The 22,486-nt window shown below is 34.6% G+C and overlaps 1 protein-coding gene across 4 annotated transcripts in view; it reads left to right on the top strand.

The window, feature by feature from the left end:
* The window catches only part of SHOC2 (SHOC2 leucine rich repeat scaffold protein), a 96,504-nt gene that overhangs the window by 5,137 nt on the left and 68,881 nt on the right, over positions 1-22,486 (top strand). Inside the window, exon 2 of one of the 4 annotated variants that reach the window (XM_072805340.1) lies at positions 15,393-15,557. The exons of 2 other annotated variants lie outside the window; for them this stretch is intronic. The gene's annotated coding sequence lies outside the window, so the exon portion shown is untranslated. Of the gene's footprint in view, positions 1-15,392; positions 15,558-17,941; positions 18,110-22,486 lie in introns of all 4 variants that reach the window. One more of the 4 variants, XM_072805342.1, reaches the window with a different exon arrangement.

Here is a 22,486-nt window from a genome sequence, read left to right as displayed (position 1 = left end):
GTGCTTTCTCAGTTTCCAGTTTTGTGTTGTACAACACTCCTTCTTGCTTTTGAGACTGTCACAGTTATCAATAGTCCTTAAATTAACTTTAAAATTCTGTTCTGTAAATATATCTTACTATAATTTTATATTCACAATATCATCTACCTTCTAGTAAGTGTCATGTATGCCCCAGAGTTTGATGCATGGATAAGTATTTCCTGCTTTCAGAAGTTCACAGTATGTTGCATGAACTGTACAATAGTAAATTGTCTCATAATGTGACAGGTATTTTGATAGCAGTGTGTGCTGGAGAACTCTGATGAGTTAAGGCAGATTGCATGTACGATCAGCAATGCTTGCTGGAGGGTAGGTCTTGAACTAACTCTTGAGGGATAATAGTGGATAGAAAAAGCATAGAAGTTAGAGATGTTAAGATCCATTTGGAAAATTGCAGGTGAATAGCAATTAGGATTCTTTATATGACTTAGTATTTCAGTAGGCATTCATGAAAGCATATATTTTTAGAGATTGTTATTTCTTGTATGCCTAAATTTAATTTGGGCCTTGAACTGTGGATCTGTATGAATGTTGGGGATCTGCTTCAAATTATTATTTAAACCTCTTAACTAAGCATGTTTTTCATTAGTATTTTAATTAAATATGAGAAGAGCATACCAGCCTGATATGGAATAACCCCCAGGTTTAGACCTTGGATAATTGTTTCAGAATCATATTTAAATATTTTTTCTCAACATTTATGCATCATGTTAAGAGTAACATTTATGAACCTTTTTAAAATTCATGGTAAGTTTTTTATTGTACAGACATTTAAAATTCACTCTTTTGGGGGCTGGCTCATTTGGAAGAGTATGCCACTCTTGATCTTGGGGTTTTGAGTTTGAGCCCTTCCTTGGGTGTTGAGGTTACTAAAAATTAAAAATTCACTCTTCTGAGAGCATTAAAAGCCAATCTCTTTCCATACTTATTTCAAAGTGCCACTCTTTCCTTTGTGTAAGGCTGTATAATCAGCTATATTTTGGTAGAAGTATATGGCTTATATGATTTAAAAGTTCTCTGAAAAAAAAAAGGTTCTCTGAACTTGAATATTTTTCTTTCTTTCTTTCTTTTTTTTTTTTTTTTAAAGATTTTATTTATTTATTCATGAGACACACACACACACAGAGGCAGAGACATAGGCAGAGGGAGAAGCACGCGGGGAGCCCGATGTGGGACTCGATCCCGGATCCCCAGGATCAGGCCCCGGGCTGAAGGTGGCGCTAAACCGCTGAGCCACGCGGGCTGCCTGAATATTTTTCATATAGTATGATTTAGAACTCCTTTGAGGCCTTTTTTTTTTTCTTTTTTTTTTTTTTTGCCATTTCAAACTGTTCCCTCCAAAGTACCAGAATTTCTCATTCTAAGACATTCTCATACTGCTTTTTGTTGTTGCTTTTGATCTTTCCAGTTATTTTTGTTATAGAAACTTGAGAAATTGCTTTTTAAAATTTTCAGTTTAGCAGTTAAATTATACATTTTTAAAAAAGATTTATTTATATTTATTTTTAGAAAGTGAGCACAGGAGCCAGCAGGGGGAAGGGCAGAGGGGGAGAGTCTTTTGAGTAGACTCTCTCTGAGTGAAGAGCCTGATGTAGGCTTGATACCACAACCCATGAATTCATGACCTGAGCTGAAACCAAGAATCAGGTGCTTAACCAAGTGAGCCACTGAGGCGCCCCTACATTACAAATTTTATATCACTTCATTTATCTCAAGGTTATTTATTAGGAAACTAAGACTTTCTGATATCATCTCCTTGGACACAACCCCCTGCATTCTCACTTGACTAACCTAATCACCCTTCTGGCCTCAGTATCACATCCCTTGGGAGGCCTTCTTTGATCCTTAGTTAAATTTTCCTATTCTAAGGTCCTTTGGCACCTGTGGTTACCCTTTCTTTTTTTTTTTTTTTTTTTTTTTTAACATTTTTTGGTAATAATGTATTTCTGCCTTTTTTTTTTGCTAGACTGTAAATTTCATGATAGCATCAAGTATGTCTGTCTTCTTTACTACCTTTTCTCCAATATATAATGTCTAGACTTTGTACGCTCCTAATAAAAAATTACTGAAATTAGCAATCTCAAACCCCAAAACAAACAGACCTTTAACTAAAAAGGACAAAGAGATGTTCTAGTGCTTTTGGTCTTAAACATATTTTCCGCTTTTAGACTCCCTCAGGCCTTAATTGAAGGCTTTTTTTTTTTTTTTTTTAAGTCATAATGTACAATTTACAAAAGTTTAGTAACCTAATGATAAAAAGGACTGGGATTTTTCCTAGACATCATAAGAGACTTAAAAATGAGAGCACAGGAAAAACAGTTAAAAATCAGATACAAGATATTTTCTTTAAATGGCAGCTAAAGGCAACTTAATGTGATCAACATAGACTCTTTCAAGACACAATTTGTTTTATGTATAGAACAGTATAAGAGTAATGCTGATAGAAGATCGTGAAGAAAAATTAAGTACCGTTAGTGAATTTTGTTAAAGGTTACACAGGACTATGTGTTGTATTTGGAAAAAGTTTTTATCTAAAATGATGCAATTAAAAAATCACAATGTCAAGCTTTTGGTATTGGAAAGATTTGCTTAAATGAGGTGAAACACAGTAGGCACCATAAATACTGAGTAAAATTAAATTGAAGCAAATAATTATCTGAAATTACTGACTCACTGCAGTATAAGTATTTTACAATTTGTTGAAGTAGATTTTATACCTACCATGTTTCTTTGCTTACTTAGCTATGAAATACGTAAAATTGAGTAACATGTTTTTCTTCACTAGTTTTGATTAAAAACATACCTGTTGCAATGATATAACAAAATGACATAAGTATTTCTGCAACTTTCATTCTGTTAAAGAGAGTAAGCTTTATTAATTTATTTGGTATTGGCAATCTGGACTGGAAAAATTAGGTTGAGGGTTGGTAATCACTTATTTGCTGGAAGCATGTGAAGTAAAATAGATTGAGTGACCTGAAAGAGATTATATTTAATTCTAATTTTGTTTATGTATCTTCTGAGGTAAAGAACTAAAAATTTCACCTTTTTAGTTTTTGTTCAGATAAACTGCACTTTATCTTAATATTGTGATCCTGTTGAATCCTATGATTCTGTAAGTACCAGTAGAAAAGCTAATTATTTCTTGTTGCTAAAACAAATACTGGTTTATCTACCATGTGTTAATTACCATTTTAAACTCTTAGAAATAGGATACTTATATACTAGGCAGCTTAAAATAGTAAGGTTTTATGATTTAATCTTGAAGACATTTATTTCTGTACTTTGGAAGTAGTGATTTGAAATTCTTAATACTAGAAATATGGCCTAGTTTCAGAACACCCACTAAGCAACTGTGGGAACTCAGCATGCTAAATGGCTTGTAGTGCTGCAGTATTTTTTAATTTTCCCCACCCCCTCTTATATAATAGCTTATAGTAGTACACACAGAACATGAGTATTTGGGACAAGAACAAAGTGTATTGAAGTCTCCAAAACATGTGAGACTGTCAGGCTTTGTGTTGAGTACCAAGAAGCTAAAAAGATGATCAAATATAATGATAGTGAATGACACAGATCAGGTGGTAATGTTTTTAGGTTGCAAATAAAGCAGTAATTGTTTTTGGGCTTGAGAAAAATGACTTAAAAAAATGGAATCACTGTTTTTGAAACAAAATTTTAAAAAATTCAACTAAAATTTTCATTTAAGAAGTTTGATAGCTCTGATTTAAACATTTCCATGATGTTTGTGTACAGGACTTAAAAATTTTAGTAGGAATAATCCTAAACATTTCCCCCAGAATGTTGTGCAATGAAAACACTGCAGTATTTTGTCAGTCTATGAGAACCAGATACTGAAACTGATTAGCTACTACTAACTGTGAAGAATGAAATCTACTAGTTCTTACTCATTGTTCAGGAAAGTATGGTTGTAAAGGCATTTGAAAAAACATACTTTTGCCATCTTATTTTATTAAAGTGACTGAATTGATCTGCATGATTTTAATATCATGCAGATGGATAGTAGAGTTAAATGCTTCACTTTAAAGATTTTTATGATACAGAAAAGAAAGACTTCATAAATTTGCTTTAAAAGTCAGCTCTGTAATTCTTGTAGAGTTAGCTCTTTGGGTAGTGCCTTAATGCATAACTAGTTGTATACAAAAATATAAAGAATTTGACTTTTTCTCTACTGGAACTCAGTTATACAGTGTGTGTATGCATTTAATGATAATTTATAAAATAGTAATGATCTTTGGCAGCATCTTGAAGATTTTTGATCAGTGAAAGTTGAAATTAATAAAACCGAAGTTTTGCTATATTTTATTATATTCAGGTTTTTTGAAAATTTAAAACCCACAAATTGTAGATTCATGTGCTAAAAATAATTTAATTAGCTCATCTCTTTCCTGACTATATCATTATCCAGTTTTTATAACTAACAATATGGTAATACTTGCATTGCTTCTTAGAGCAATTAAATTTAGATATTGCCAAATAATGTTTCTGGCATGATTTAAATATCACTGGCTACCTGCAAATTACTAAATGATTTACATCTTTGTGGTACTAAGAATTTTTTATGTCAAAATTTCTGTAAACTGTGAGAATCATTTTGGGATTTTAGTGACAAGATACTTCCCGGTTGGGAACTGGTTTGTTTAACGTGGTAACCTACAAAAATAATTTCCTTTTATGTGTATTCAAAAATGTAAGCAATGCCTGCCTTTCAATATTTTGAGTAGCTTCTGATGAGAGAAATTCCTTATTAACCTTATTAACCTTTTTGGCTGCTCCGTATCTTTCTTTTGATCTTGTTTGGGGAATGTTTTTGCTTTAGGATATTTAAAAAAATCTAATACAGAGATAATCAGATTATATTTTTAAAGCTCAAAATGCATTTTGTAAATCCTCTTTTAACTGCTAGGATAAGCAGATAATTAGTTAAACATATGATCTTCATCTAAATAGTCTCAAATATGGACTATATAAACATAAGAAAGACTATTTGCCCTATAATATATATATATATATATTTTTTTTTTTTTAAAGTAGGCACCACACCCAACATGGGGCTTGAATTCATGACCCCGAGATCAGTCAAATGCTCTACCAAATAAGCCAACCAGGTGCCCTATGTGCTCTATGATAACAGCATCTTGTCAGACACTGATTTTTAAATGTAAGATACCTACCTGAAGACCACATATCCTCTAAATCTTGTTATGTATAATATATTTATTTTTGTTTACATTTTTTGACAGTTTCTGATAAATTATACAGTGAGTAACAGGATTTATAATCAAATAAAACCTAGTGAAGGAATGTGTGGGTTTATACATATATAAATGAAGCATTTAGAGAAAGTTAATGTTTACTTTAAAAATGCTGAAAATCATTTTTTAAGTTGAAATTACGTTATTGAATACTGTCATTTTAGTGCATATAAATTAAGATAGCAATTTTCTCATTTTGCTTTACAACAATAATCAGGTAATCAACTTTTTTCTTTATTGCTGATGTGCACATAGTAAATGAAAAGTAACATATTTTGCGAATACTTAGGTCGAGTGTGACATGTTTGGAGATTCTTGGAAAAAAAGGTGGTTACAACAAACATTTATAGGTCAGTCTTTTTAGGAGAGTTATTTGGGTGGCATAACAGCTTTTAAGAGAATGTTTGGCCAAGATATTTGATGTTTACTATTTTATCTTAAGTCCATTGAGACATTTACATCCATCCTACCCCACCCCTGCCTTTATTTTGAGGCTTTGCTAGAGAATCTTGCAATTTTTATATATGGTGAATTGTAGTGTTGTCCAGGAGAGCTGTAATTCTAATTATGGCTTATATTGTGGGTTGGGTAAACAGATATTTTCAGTTCTTTGCTCAAAATTTTGCCCAGAATCAAAATTTCATAATCTTAGGCTTTTCCATAAGAAGAAATGTAGATTTCTCTAAAAACTCTCATGTATTTGCTACTATATAAAATAAATTAGTCCTCTCTATGCCAGTCCAAACAATTTCATCTTACCTCTTCACCAAAGGGGGGGAAAAGTTGAATGAATGAATTTGCAGGTGTTATAAGTTTTATACTTTTGACATAATTCTTTTTAGCATGGACAAGTATAGAGCATTTTATTTTTTCAGTTATTTCTTTAGCCTCCATGAGTTCATTCATGCTACTTAAGAATTTTTTTTTCCATTTCTGTATGAATAATAACATTCCTTTGAGCATGTTAATTTTGGGTGCTTTTTTTTTGATCTTTGGTCTCCCAGTTTTCAAGATTCCTTTTTTAACTCTTGAACTAAAAAAAATGTATGACTTGATGTGACTTGGAGGGGAGAATAGTTTTTGTCCTTTAAACTACTTTAAAAAAAAAAGAGCATTTCTGATCATTGTAAACAAAAGAAAATGCAATTGAAATCTTGTCATTTTAGGAATTTATATCAAAATCTGAATGACTTAGAGTTAATTTTAAGTAGAATATAGGGAAACCCATGCATGGGACAAGGTTTTTGTCTATTATTTGACTATCTTCATGCAATAAGTGTTTACTGAGCACTTATTGTGTACTTAATAAAAAGTTCATAATATCTTTGAAGTTGTAGAGTGCTTTGTAGTGTAAAAATTGCTGCTTTGTGTAAGGTGCCTGCTCTCTAGTAGGGTAGATAAAGCCAAGGTAAACATTTATAAATATTTCAGTAAGTATAACTGCTGTATATACTAGGTATTGTTTCTAAGTACGAGGATGTGACTGTGAAAAAGGCAAAAGTGTCCCTATTTTCTTGTTACTTTAAATGAGGGAGAGTCCAGACTTTTAATACAGTGTGATAAAGGTTCTGATTGGGAAGTTTTAAAGGGAGCTTGGAGGAGGATGTATCCAGAAAGGCTTTTGAATGTTTGCAAACGTTTTCCCAGATGTCTTAAGCTGAGGTATGAAGAATACATGAGAGTTAGCTCAGTGAAGAACTATAAACCTGTATTTTTGACAAGAGGAAATAGCTTTTGTAAAGTCCTGACAGCAGGAGGTAGCAGGACGATATGGGATCTGAAAGAAGTTCATGTGACCTGAACACAAGATGGGAAATACTGGAGTTGTGGAAGAAGTAAATGGGGGCCAGATCTTGTTAAGAACATAGGATTTTATCCAGGGCTAGGTTTGTGGGGACCAGCCACTCTCCCCCAAATGTTTTAAATTGGACAGTAACCTGATTAGATTTGAGTATTTGAAAGATCACTGTATAGTGTAGTGATTAGGTTAGGAATAGGATGGTGGGGTAGCTGTGGTGAGACCAGTTACAAAAACTCTTCGAGGAGAGAATTTAGCCTACCCTGGAGCAGGATAGTAACAGTGAGAATAAAGAGAAGTTGAAGAGTCAGGAGAAATTTTAGAAGGATGGTTAGATAGGAGTTGGTGATTGTTAGGACATGATAATTGGAGAGAGAAGAGTCAGGGTGACTGTAGGATTCTTGACCTTCTCCCATTCTTCTTAGTTGATTTCTCCTAAGAGCTTCTCTCTTTAAGAAGCCTCTTCTTATTTCTCCAACCTCCAAGACTGGCTTCGTTTTTGTGCTTCAGAACCTCTTACCACACTATATTTTTTGCCTTTTCCACTTGCTTTGTAAGCTTACAGGCATGTACCGTGCCTTATTATTACATATTTAGAACCTTGCACATCGCATAACACTATGTATTAAATAAAATATTGAATGAAAATACAGTTTTTGGACATGGAGCCCAACATGGGGATTGAATTCAGGACCTTGAGATTAAGACCTGAACTGAGATCAAGAGTCAGACACTTAACCGACTGAGCCATCCAGGCACCCTGAAAATAATAGTTTTTATATGTACAGTTAGAGAAAACATGTTTTTCCGGAGTATCAGTATCCAAAAACTTATTTATAACTTCACTGTCGATTAGATCATTCCATGCACTTTTGAATCTCTTTTTTGTAAAAACAATGTTATAATTCAGATCTGAAGTACTGGATATATTATTCTTCATGGACTGTCATGAACTAATATATATGGACTTTGATTATTATGTTGACCTCCTCTGGTATTATGCATTCTGGTTTTCTTTATAAATAAATTTTAATTAGCTTTGTCTTTTGTCAGTTTAAAAGTCAACATAACCAAACTATTACTGTTAGAATTTTTTGTTTCAAAATGAAAATAACTTTTTTCTCCCTCCCTGATTGTAAAAGGAATCAATGCTTATTTAATACATCTAAAAGAATAATACAGAGATAAAAATAAAACATATCCTAATACCCAAGGATAAATACCCAAATATCATTTGATGGATGTTGTAGACTTTTAAGATTTTATATATATTTATGAATGCTATGATGAAGTTAAAAGCTATCCACAGAGAGGAAATATACATGACATAAATATGTAAGGAAAGATATTAATACCCTTCATACAAAGAATCCTGATACCTAGCATATAACCAAGTAACTCCATAGAAATGGTCTCCTAAACTTCAGTTTCTACAGGAGACCAGGCAGGTAACATAAATGAGTGAACACACAGGGTTAGCTGGAAAGCACTCGGCACAATTTCTATTCACTACCAGTTGATTTTTCTATTAAGAATGTTGACCCAGAATGTTCTCATTTTAAATATTTAAGAAGAGAAATAGAGATCTACATTGTAGTAAAATTCCCAATTATTAAGTATTGGCAAATGAAAAAAAAAAACTGTTAAGTGTGGCCATGATCTATGTTTTGTTAATACCACAAATAGTGGAAGAATGGAAAGATTTGTTTACCCTACTAATCAAGGAAATGTAGCTTAAAATATATCATTTTTTATATATCAGATTGATGGAAATGAAAAAGATTAATATTTGGCAAGATTGGGAGAGTATAAATTGATGAAGTGTCTTTGAAAGAGATCAGTTGGAACTACCTATATGTATTTTATTTTATTTTATTTTTTTTCCTATATGTATTTTAAATGCATATTAGTTTTGACCAAACACTTCTGCTTTCAGGAATCTGCCTTACAGAAATACTAGTTACTACATGTGAAGATTTATGCTCAATAAGCACTATTGGCCAAAAAAAAATTATATATATATATATATATATTTAATTAAAGTAAATGAAGGAGTGCCTGGGTGGCTCAGTCATTTAAGTGTCCAACTCTTGATTTCCACTCAAAATCTGCTTGGGGTTCTCTCTCCCCCATCAGCCTTCAGGTGCATGCCTGTGTGTGTGTGTGTGTGTGTGCGCCCTCGTGCGCTCTCTCAAAGTCATAAAAAAAGGCAGATAGAAACCCAAATGCAAGTTGATATGAGAATGATTAATTAAATTATGGTATAGTTATAGCACCAGTCATAGGAATGAAAAGAAATGAAGTATATCTGTATTCTTGTATGGAAACAGTCCATAATTTACTATTTACCATTTAATGCAAACTGGACAATTTTATACATAAACTTGTATTATATGTGTATGCTGTCATTTTAAGTCTGTATGATATTCCATCGTGTGACGCTGTAATTTATTGAGACTATTGATGTACCTGTGTGTTATTTCCAATGTTTTGCTATAAATATGCACATTGTTAACACTTTTTTGCAAATGTCTTTGTAGTGGTGTCTCCAAAGATAATTTCTTTTGTATTTATATTGTAACATTAAATGTCTGAACTGTTGTAGATGCTTTGGGGAAATAAACTTGTCTCTGAGAGTGTAATTTATGACCTCTAATCTGAGTAAATATACCTTAGGAATGGTAATTGGAGAACTAACCAGAAAGGTAGCACCATGTTCAGTGAACTTAAATTCTTTAAAGTTTTTAAATTTAAGTAGTAATTTTTATTTAGTCATTACATATTTATGGTACAAGATCTAAAAGATACAGAATTGAGGGTGCATGGGTGGCTTGGTCAGTTGGGTATCTGCCTTGGGTACAGGTCATGATCTCAGGATGGAGCCCCCTCATCAGGCTCCCTGCTCAGTGAGGAGCCTGTTTCTCCTCCCTCCCCCACTCTTCTTCCCCTTCCCTCTCTTCTCATGTTCTGTCTCTCCTTTCTCTCTCTCAAGTAAATACATAAACACAATCTTAAAAAAAAAAAAAAAAGGTAAAAAGATACAGAAGTATAAAGCAAATCTTTCTTTCATTCTGCAACCTCTTGTGCTTAGTTTCCTTTCCTGGGAAACCACTGCCAGTTTTGTGTATACATCCACAGATATTTTATACATATTTTTATACATATATAGGTGTAGATTGTTTTTCTTTCATAAATGGTAGCTTGTGATGCTGTTCTATAGCTGGGTTTTTTCTCTCAACTATAATAAATCTAATACTTGCATAGTACTTTGTAGGTCCTGTTTTGATAAGTTTTTTTGGTATTCATTAATCTTCATCACAGCCTTGAGACGCAGGTAATATTATCCCTTTCATACAGAGAAGGAAACTGAGGTTTGAACATGTTAGTTAAGTTGGGAAACTGGAGGTTGTGGAACTCCCAAGAATGGTTGCAGAGCCCTTACCAGTAGTAGTTAGTATGCTTTGCTGTCTCACTTATTTCATACCGGTACATGGTTGTTGCAGCATTCTTTTTAGTAACTATGTAGGTATTTCAGTGAATAAACTTAATTTATCTAACCATAACCATAACCCTTGTTGATGGACCTTTAGGTTGTTCAGTATATTGCTGTTACAAATAGTGCTATAGTGAATATCTTTGTGTGGATATAAATGCCTGTGTTATTTTGAACAAAAAGAGTCTGCCATGTTTCATTTTCATCTTTTCAAATTGGGGCAGGGGAGGGTGGATCTGTTTTTTCTTTTTCTTTTTCTTTTTCTTTTTTTTTTTTTTAAGATTTTATTTATTTATTCACGAGAGAGAGAGAGAGAGAGAGAGAGAGAGAGAGAGAGAGAGAAGCAGGCTCCATGCAGGAAGCCCGACGTGGGACTCGATCCCCCGTCTCCAGGATCACACCCTGGGCTGAAGGCCCATCAAACCGCTGAGCCACCCGGGCTGCCCTGGATTTGTTATTCATACAGTTTTGTTTTATGATATAACCTGGGACTTTTTTTTTTTAAATGAGTGTATTTAGCTCATCTATATTTATTCTAGCATTATGCTTATTTCCTCATCTTTTAAGAAAAAGTTAAAGTATATAGAGCAGTGCAGTATAAAGGTGTTAGCATACCTTAGTCCATTTCCTCTCTATCGTTGGGGATTGTAATATTTACCTTATATTCTGCAGCGATGTGTTTTTTTTTTTTTCCTCCCCAGTCTAAAGCCAATAATTAAATGGACACTGCGCTCAAAACTTATCCTTTTTTCATGGCTTTTCTTTCTATCCTTTGGATAACTGAATTTTGTCAACTAGTATTTTCTTCAAGAGCAGTTGATAGGAACAGTTTTCTTTGAGTTCTTTCATATTCAATACTATTTAACTGTTGCTATCAACTGCTATTTAACTGAACTGTATTGTTAGACTTGATATAAATTCTTGAGGCAAACTTTTTTCCCTTGACATTCTGATAGGTATTGTACTGTTTTTAGCATTGAGTTCCTCCTTTTTTTCCATTTTTGGGTAGTAATGATTTTGTCTAGGTTCTGCAAGAATTCTATATATCTATTTATGTATTTTTAAAGTATTCTCTAGGCCCAGTGTGGGGCTTGAACTCAGAACCCTGAGACCAAGAGTCACATTCTCTAACAAGAAAAAAGTTGCATGTTCTATGTACCAAGCCAGCCTGGTGTCTCACAAAAATTCTCTTTAAATTACAATAATTTTTTTCTTAGGAAAAGGTGTATCACTTTTCTTGTTTAGTTCTGACTCTCCTGTGTGTCAGTAATGCCAGATGAAGTCTGTGAAAGCTTCAGATGTGCCTTACAAGGGGCTTTGGGCTTGCCCTTATGGCTATGGCATGTACATTTTAGAAAACTGAGCTGTGAGTGTTTTGAGACATGAAGCTGCAAACCTTTCCCTTGCTTGAGATCTTCCAGCATTTCTTTTTACCTTCACTGCATACGGCAGCCGTTCTTATGTATGTGTGGTTAGAGATGTCTTTTGGTTCGGGATGGAGATGTAGATTTTGCTTCTGTTTCTCTTTTTGCTAGTTGTTTTGAGATTTTTCAAGAGGAGAAAGGGTCCACACCATCTTTACATTGCTATTTTCACCAGAAATTGTAAAGGCTGTAGGCCTAGTTTTACCGGAATTAAGATCATTTACAAGTATAAGGGATAAAATGTATGCTGATGTAGCGTTCTGAAAGCCAAAAATCATTTATACAGGTTCTTTTTGTTCAACTTTTTAAAAGATTTTTTTTATTTATTCATGAGAGAGAGAGAGACAGAAAGAGGCAGAGAGGCAGAGACATAGGCAGAGGGAGAAACATACTCCCTGTGGGGAGCCCAATGCATGACTCTATCCCCAGACCAGGATCATGCCCTGAACAGAAGGCAGACGCTCAACTGCTGAGCCGCTCAGGTGTCCCTTGATCAAATTTTTACAGAAAGATTTTATTTATTTGAGAGAGAGTGCATGAGCAAGAGGAGAGGGAGAGGGAAAAGCAGACTCTTTGCTAAGCAGGGAGCTGGATGTAGGGCTTGATCCTGAGATGCCAGGATCATGACCTGAGACTAAGGCAGATGTTTAACCAACTTAGCCACCCAGGGGCCCTCCATCAAATCTTTTAATTAAAAAAAATCACAGTGTAACATTTGAGTTTGAATATATCACTTAATTTGTATTTATAAAGCCTTGTCATTACAAAGCATCAAGAATGAAACGAAAAACTAATGACTAGAATGCTCATTAGTTCTTTAATTTTGGGTGTTGATACCTTTTACAGTTGCCTTTGAAAATCAAACTTTATTTTTTTTTTTTAAGTAGGCTGTATGGCCAATGTGGGACTTGAACTTATGGCCCTCAAATCTCAAATCAGGACTCAAATGTTCTACCAACTGAACCAGCCAAGCATCTCTAAAAATTGAACTTTTTAAATATATATGCACTAGAATTTTAAAATATTGTCTTTTGATGTAATACATTTTAGCTCTGGAATATTCTGGTATTCTGAATGGCATCTTGTTTTTCAAGAGAAATGTCAGTTTATCTTAATGACTCTATTAAAAGAAATATGTTAAAAAAATCTTAAAATAGCTGGTGGGTAAGCTTTCTTCTGTTTTCTGATTTAAACATAATCTTGTATTCATTTGGCCTTGTTCTGTTTTATCTATCCTTTGTCCATTAGCAAGAGCAGGGGGACTGCTCAAAGAAACCAGGTATTTTTTCCATCATCCCATTCCTTTTGTGTGATGGAATATATTGCTTTCTTAGCCTTAAATACAAATACATTTTCATATTCTCACAGGAAATTTTAATGGCTGCTAGACTATTGGGGATTTCAGTGTTAAGTCTTTGTTACTCCAATTACTGATTACTCCAGTGTTTTTTAAATTTCAAAATTTTAATGATTTTTGTAAAATTCTGACCGTGTTCTAATTTCTTTTGTGCTGAGCTATGTTTATTACTAAATATTTGCACTTACAGCACTTGAAACTCAGATTTTATAGATATTCCTTAAAAAGGCTTTTTGATCCAAATGTATTGGGAAATCTCGTATCATCTATCCTCTCTCATGGAGTACATTATTATTATCAGAAAAGGATAATTTCTGCCATAAAGACAGAATAATTATGTTTGAAAACCTCTCATCCTAACTACAAAGCTGTTTAAAACAAACAAACAAAAAAAAAAACAAAAAAAAAAAAACAAAGCTGTTTAACCATAGAAGTAGGTGTTGTAGAAATATAGTTTGGGAAATGCTAAGAATGTATTACAGAACATTTTCAGGTAAACATGTTAAGGTATTCCAAAATACCTGTTTGCATGACAATTAGGATTACCTATAGTTATGGGGATCTTACAAGCTTTTAAATATGGATAAATAGTAACTAAATGTCCCAGTTTGTGAACATATGCAACACAATTATGATAGTATTCTTACTATAATTTTAAGGGTTTGTTTTTTGACCTGGACATTTTGTTATAATTGGTTTTCCAGTCTGAAAGTACTTCTCGACTTAGTATGTATTGAACATCCATTATTGGTCCTTGGAACTACTTTTTGCTAAGACTTAGCAAACAGGAGTTTTAGAGCTTTAAGTCACCTATGCGATCATATAGTCCCCTAAGCTCATTTTTCAGATTAAAAAACTGAGGCCTTTGTGGCACCTGGGTGGCTCAGTCAGTTGGGTGTCTGATTCTTGGTTTTGGCTCAGGTCATGATCTCAGGGCCATGGGATTGACCCCTGCATCAGGCTCCACCACTGCCCAGAGTCTCCTTGTCTCTCTGCCTGCCCACCCTCTTACTTGCTCTCTCTTAAATCAATCAATAAAATCTTTTAAAAAGTTAAAAATAAATAAGGGCCTCAGTTTTTTTTTTTTTTTTTTTTTTTTTTTTTTTAATTTACTTATTCATGATTGAGAGAGAGAGAGGGAGGCTCCATGCCAGGAGCCCGACCTGGGACCGGATCCCGGGACTCCAGGGTCACACCAGGGGCCAAAGGCAGGCGCTGAACTGCAGAGCCACCCAGGGATCCCCTCATTTTTTTTTTTTAGTGTAGCTATATGTTCAAGGTTATGTTGCAATTTATCAAAGAATTTGGAACCCAAACTGTACAGCTCTAGATTTTTTTTTTTACTGCATTTTCTTTCAGTATATTACTCTTAATTGCATTCCTTTTGAGATAGACGTCCAGGAGGAGATAGATATATGTAACATAATTTAGGGTGAGATTGAGTTAAATTATAAGGTGGGTCAAATTTAATATAGATAGAACTTCCCAAGTAAGTTTCACATATCTGAATTACTCTTTCTTTTAGTTTAGAGAAAAATAATTTTAAAATAAGCATGTACTTTTAGTATTGCTAATAAGGAATAGTTAGTGCTTGGTTTTTTAGTGTTTTTTTTTTTTTTTTTTTTTTTAAGATTTACTTATTTAGAGAGCAAGGGTGTGTGCACATAAGTGAATGAGGGGAGGGGCAGAGGAAGAGACTCTTCAAGCAGAGTCCCTGCTGGGGCTCAGACCTGTGACCCATGAGATCATGACCTGAACTGAAATCAGGAGTTGGTTGCTCAACCGATTGAGCCACCCAGGTACCCCTAGTGCTAGTTTTTAGTAATTGGTGCATGGGTCAGATTCTTTTCTAAATTGAGCTGTATCATCACTTCCCTAGTGGTCAGTTATGGAAACAATTACTTATCTATTCTATTAATGGAAAAGTGGACCTAAATAGCTATAGAATTAAACTCTTAACATACGGAGTTGAAATTATAAAATACTTTTTTTTTTTTTTTTTAAGATTTTATTTGACAGCACAAGCAGGGGGAGTGGCAGGCAGAGGGAGAGGGAGAAGCAGACTCCCTACTGAGCCAAGAGCCTGACATGGGGCTCTATCCGAGGAACCTGGGATCGTGACCTGAGCCAAAGGCAGAAGCTTAATGGACTGGGCCACCCAGGCGCCCCAGTAAATATATTCTTTTTGTCATACTTTTCAGCAAGATACCACTTGGTAGAAAATAAGTGAGCTCAAGGTTATGTGAATTATGCATTAAGATATATAATAACATATTATTGGAAGAAATTTATCTTTTAAATGCCAGAATGTTCCATAAAATACTAGTTTGGCCTATAGAATTAGGTTTTAGATGGGGGAAACCATTTTTTAAAGATATTTAGATTTTCTGTATTTTATTGGTCTTTTTAGCTGACATTTCCTCAAACTGTAGAAAGCAATAATAGCTTTTCAATCTTGTTCTGTGTTAAAATTTTCCTTGATTCATGTGTCTAATCCTCATTATTTACATCACTATTTATATCTATAGTGTATTCTCAGATAATATAGATACGAGTTTTAAGACATGGGTTTTAAATGAATCAGAACTATATTAGTCTTATGATTGCTTTATGATCTGTGTGATCTTTAAGAAGTCACTTGATTTCTCTTGAGCCTCTGTTTCCTTTCCTTATCTGTAAATGGAGATTAAACTGCCTCAGAATTGGTGCAAGAACTTAATGAAATAACAGCTAAAATCACCTAGCACAGTACTTGGCCTGTAATAAATACTCAGTAAATATTATCTGTTGCTGCTCATGATGTTATTGTCAGATTCACACCATACTGTTGGGCAAATAATTTAACTTCCATAAATCTTGGTTAGCTTATCTATTAATGGGAAGACTAGTAACTATGTTGGATGTCTGCTTCACAGGGTTATTTTGGAAATCAAATGTAATCCTGTGATAGTAGTTTATGAACTGTCAACCTATCTGAGCTAAGGTAACAAGTCTTAAACCATTAGGAACCAGACAGGTAAAACCAGATGGAATGGAGATCTGCTTTTTTGGGAGAGTTTAGCTGAAGGCTTGAAGATACACCTGTTTGTCTTCACTACTGGCAAACTGAGGTGCCAGGTGTAGACACATAACTTTCTTTCCAGAATACATAACTGTTTCATCAGTGTCTTCCATAAAAGATCTATCTAGATGAAGATGAAAAATCTGTGGCAGAGTCCAAACTCTTAGCTCACTACCCATTGCCCTTTATGATTTGGTTTCAACATCCATTTCTTTACCTTAATCCTTCCTATTCCTTCCTCCCCTCCCCCTCTCCCTCCCTCCCTTCTTTCCCCACCCCCACCCCTTACATCACTACCAACTTCCATGTCTTCCTGAGGGATAAGCACTTAGATGAACAGTTTGAAATATATTTTTATAATCTTCCGTAAATGTAGCCCTCACATACATTTACAAAATTTCTCCTAACAAACAAACCCCCCAAAATTATATTATGAAGAAGCCACAGTTTTGATAAAGCTTTACTTGAATCATATGCCCAGCAGCTCTCCATGATATGTCCATTTCTCTGTATCCTTAACCAGCACTCTTTAATATTTTCATTAATTTAATAGATATAACATTGTTTCTCTTGCATTTTTAAATGTTCTTCTAATGATTTGTGAATATATCTTTCTAGATCTTTCATACAGCCAAAGGTAGAACTCAGAATTCATTTAAGCATTTGCTTCAAAATGGAGATATAAATTTGAACTCTGTGAAATCATCTTATTAAAGAATTTATCAAACATTGGTTTAGCATACTATCTTACCTTGTTTTTATCTTCAGATAAAGCTTAGAATCCACTGTTCTGAATTTGATGTTTATCTAAACTTTGTATGTATCCACAAACAGTATGTAATTTTGTATGTGTCAAAGCTTTATACAGATTGAATCATTTTTTATCATTCTGCAGCTTGTAGGTTTCTTTGTCCTTGTCCACTATTGTTTCTGAGATTTGTCCATGTTGCTTTCTCTAGGTGTAGTCACTGATATTTATCATTGTATATGTAACCTTGCTGCAGTGACTTCTTGTGCAGTTGTATAGAAGTTTTCATACTGTAAATCCCTAGAAGTAGAACTGATGGATTGAATGAGTGGATACAGGCATTTTCGTTCATCAGATTTTTGCCAAATTGCTCTCCATCGTAGCTTTAACAATTGGTGCTTTTTCCAGCAGAGTGTTGAGTTCTCATGGCTTTACATTCTCCAACAAGTTGGTTTTATGAGACTTTTTCAGTTTCTAGCCTAATGGCAATAATATCTCTTCATATTTCTTTAATTACTGGTGATATTGAAGAGTTTTCAAACAATGTTTATTGGCCTTTTGAGAATTTTCTTCTGGAAATTGCATGCTTAACTTTTTATAGCACAGTATTTGTCTTTTTCTTAGCAATTTATTATGTTTCTTAATATTTTCTGGATACACATACTGTTTTAGAAGTATGAGTTACAAAGATCTATTCCTAGTCAGAAGCATGTTCTTTTATATTTTTCTGTTTTGTTTTTTAAAGGTTTATTTATTTGAAAGAGCACGAGTGGGAGGGTTAGAGGGATAAGGAGAGAATCTCTAGCAAACTGCGTTGAGCTGGAGCCTGCCTGATTTGGAGCTCAGTCTCATGACCATACCACAACCTGAGGCAAAACCAAGAGTTCAAAGCCCAGCTGACTGCACCACCCAGGTGCCTCTGTTTTATTTCTAATTAACCTTAAAAATTATTAAATGATCATGAAGTTAGAAGTTTGGAGTTCAGTTGAACTCTGAGAGTAAGTTGTCCACCTGATGCTCCATCATTCCTGAATTCTTTGGTGTAGTAATTCTCTTTCTGGCCTGAGGACAACTTCACAGTCTTAAAAAAATTATTTAGAACATCAGAGAGGGCTTCTACGTATGGGTTGTATTTATTCATATTTACTATATTAGAAATTAAAGCTAAGAAATTTTAAAAATATCACTTATTTTTGAAAATAAACTCATTACATGTTAACATGAATTTTTTAGGAAAAAATAACTACTTTTCATAACAAGTGATTTCGTTTCACATTTTTGAAAGTTTATTTAGTATCTAAATAGATAATGGCTGAATTCTCGTAATTGTTTTTGTCTGTTACAGTATATTATTTTGGCTGAAGAATACGAAGAAAATCAGGCCTCATACAGATACAGAGTTGGAAGGAATATTTTAATAGTCTTTACAGATGGTTGTAGGAATTCACTGATACTGCTTCAGATGACAGTAATTTCTTAAAGTTTAATTGCAATGTAGAATCTAGAACTATATCATTGAACTTTTTCCCCTTTTTATTTAGAAATGATTAGACTCATAGGAAGTTGCAAAAATAGTACTTCACTCAGTTTTCCCTGGTGTTGGCATTTTATATAATTATAGTGCTTTATCAAAACCAGGAGATTGACATTGGTATAATATTGTTAACTTGACTATGGACCTTATTCAGTTTTTTGCCCCCCCCCCCTTTTTTTAATTTAAAGATTTTATTTGAGTGAAAGAGGGGGAGTGAGAGGGAGGGGGAAAGAATCTCAAGCAGACTCTGCACTGAATGGGGCTCAGGACTCCATCTTATAGCCTTGAGATCATGACCTGACCCAAAATTGAGAGTTTGATGCTTAACTGACTGAGCTATCCAGGTGCCTCAGTTTTTTGCCTTTTTGGGTATTCATTTGGGTCTGTCTCTAATTCTGTGCTTTCAGATCCCATGTATAGATTCATATAACCACAGTCAAGATACAGAATGATTTCATTATGACAAAGAAACTCTACCTCTCCACTTTGTGCTAACATGACAATTATTACTCTGTTCCCCATCTGTATTGTTTTCATCATTTCAAAAATGTTGTATAAATGGAATTACAAAGTGTGTAAGCTTTTGAGATTGACTTTTTTTTTTTACTAAGCAACCCCTGAGATCATCCAGGTTGTAATATCAATATTTCATTCCTTTTTGTTGCTGAACAGTGTTACATTGAGTTGAATACCGGAGTTTAACCATTCACCCTCTGAAGGACATCAATTAAGAATTGATACTTTTTTTTCCATTGCAAATAAATATTATGGACATTTGGTGTACAGGTTTTTTTTTTTTTTTTTTTTAATAAGCCTGAATTTTCACTTTTCTGAGGTAAATGTGAGAGTGAAATTGCTGGATCGTATATGATACGTATACAGTTAGTTTTATAAGTAACTACTAACCTATTTTTTCAGAGTAGCCATACCCATTTCTGTTTTACCTAATTAGTAATAGCAGACACTGGTTTCTCTGCATCCTTGTTAGCATTTAATATTTACCGCTGTGTTCTGATAGGTGTGTAGTGGCAATTCATTGGTTTGTTTGTTTGTTTATTTATTTATTTTAAGATTTTATTTATTTATTCATGAGAGACACAGAGACGGGAGAGGCAGAGACACAGGCAGAGGGAGAAGCAGGCTCCATGCAGGGAGCCCGACGTGGGACTCTGATCCCGTGGCTCCAGGATCACTCCCTGGGCCGAAGGTGGCGCTAAACCGCTGAGCCACCGGGGCTGCCCAATTCATTGGTTTTAATTTGTATTTCCTAATGACCAGTGATGTCCAAAATCTTATTTTTGCCATTATGCCATCTGTATTTCTTCTTTGGTGAAAGGTTTGCATGTATCTTGGCCCATTTTCTAATTGGGTCGTTTGGTTTTTTAAGGTGAGTTTTGAGCGTTCCTTATAGGTTTGCATTTAAGTCAACAAAGTTTGACTATGTGGTTTGCAAATGTTTTCTCCCATAGTTTGTCTTTCCATCCTCTTAACAGGGTTTTTTACAGTGTGAAAGTTTTAAATTTTAATGTGTTGGGATTTTATTTTATTTGTTTTAAGTATTTTATTTATTTATTCATGAGAGACAGAGAGGCAGAGACATAGGCAGAGGGAGAAGCAGGCTCCATGCGAGAAGCCTGATGTGGGACTCGATCCCGGGACTCCAGGATCACGCCCTGAGCTGAAGGCAGATGCTCAACCACTGCACCACTCAGGCATCCCTGTATTGGGATTTTAGTATTTTTCTTTTAAGAATTGTGATTTGATGTTATGCTTATGAAATCTTCATCGGACCCTAGATCTCAAAGATTTTATTTGTTTACCTCTCAGAGTTTTATAGGTTTACATTTAGTGTTTGTGATTTTGGATTAAACTATTTAATTTTTTTAAAGAGTTTATTTATTCATGAGAGACACATAGAGGCAGAGATGTAGGCAGAGGGAAAAGCAGGCTCCCTGTGGAGAGCCCAATGTGGGACTTGATCCTAGGACCCCGAGATCATGCCCTGAGCCAAAGGCAGATGCTCAACCACTGAGCCATCCAGGTGCCCTAAATTATTTAAGTTTTGAAAAAGATTTTAGAGAGAGTTGGGGCAAGGACAGAGGAAAGAAAGAGTAAGAATCTCAAGCAGACTCCTCACTGAGCTTGGAGCCTGTCATGGGGCTTAGTCCCTTGACCCTGAGATCATGATCTGAGCTGCAATCAAGAGTTGAATGCTTAACCACCTGAGCCACCCAGGCATCTCTTTAATTATTTTTTTTTAATTAATTGTATTTTTATACAGTGTGAGATTTAGGTTAAGGTTCTTTTTTCCTTTTTCACTTTTCCTTGTTTGTTTGTTTTTTTGCCCCCCACCAATGGATATCTGATTTTTCTAGTACCATCTAATGAACTTTTTATTCTCTATTAAAATAAAATTCTTTGATCTGTCTTGTACTTTTTTTTTTTTTTAGATTTTATTTATTCAGAGAGAGAGAGAGAGGCAGAGACACAGGCACAGGGAAAAGCGGGCTCCATGCAAGGAGCCCGATGTGGGACTCGATCCTGGGACTCCAGGATCATGCCCTGGGCCAAAGGCAGGCGCTAAACCGCTGAGCCACCCAGGGATGCCCCTGTCTTGTATTTTTTTTTTTAATATATTTTTTTAAATTTTTATTTATTTATGATAGTCACAGAGAGAGAGAGAGAGAGAGAGAGGCAGAGACACAGGCAGAGAGAGAAGCAGGCTCCATGCACCGGGAGCTCGATGTGGGATTCGATCCCGGGTCTCCAGGATCACGCCCTGGGCCAAAGGCAGGCGCCAAACCGCTGCGCCACCCAGGGATCCCCCTGTCTTGTATTTTGAATGGACCTTTTACCCATGTATGGTTTTTTAAATAATCAACTGGAAAATACTGTTTTAACTGAGTTATGCAGATTTTCTAAATGTTGACACATTTTATACAATATTTAAAAATCCCCTTTTGTTAATAATGTCACTTTTTAAGAGAAAAGTCTTTAAATATTGAGTAGCTTTTGAAAATCATGGTAGAGGTTACATATTTTTAAAGTCTAATTTTATCATTGGGTACAAGTATATTCAGTGTTCTTTGAAGTGACAGGCTCACTTGGTTAATTTTTCAGAAAAATCTCTGCCACATTCTCAGTCTAAAGGGCTTTAGAGCCTCCTTACCCTGCTCAGGTTTTGACAGTCCATGCTAGGTCACTTCGCTGTAGTTAACACCGTCCTTGGCCTGCTCAGGCTCTGACTTGCTTTGCCCAGGGAATTGGACCCCGTCTCTTGAGACATTCTCATCTGCCTGGTTTCTCATTTTTCTTGTGGTTTCTTCTCTGACCCATAGATTATTTAGGAGTGTGGTTTTTAATTTACATATTTGTAAATATTTAACATTTCCAACATTTCCTTCTGTTGTTTTATTCCATTGTGCTTGGACAGTATGTTTTCCTTTTTATTTATTGAAACTTAAAATTTTATGTTCTACAATGTGGTTTGTCTTAGAGAATGTTTCATGTTCACTTGAGAAGAGTGTGTATATTATGCTGCTGTTGGTGGGGTATTGATAAATTTCTCTTAGGCCTAGTTGGTTTCTAGTGGAATTCAAGTCTTTTCTTGAATTCTAGTTCTTTTCTCCTGTCTAGTTCTGTTATTCAAAGTAGAGTATTGAAGTCACTATTGTTGAATCTTCTCTCATGTCAGTTCTGTCAGTTTTTAATGTACTGTGTGCTCTGTTAAGTGCATATAGATTTATAATTACTGTA

The sequence above is a fragment of the Canis lupus genome, chromosome 29 (genome assembly GCF_048164855.1).
Source record: "Canis lupus baileyi chromosome 29, mCanLup2.hap1, whole genome shotgun sequence".
NCBI lineage: Eukaryota > Metazoa > Chordata > Mammalia > Carnivora > Canidae > Canis > Canis lupus.
This window is presented reverse-complemented; position numbering and strand designations above follow the sequence as displayed.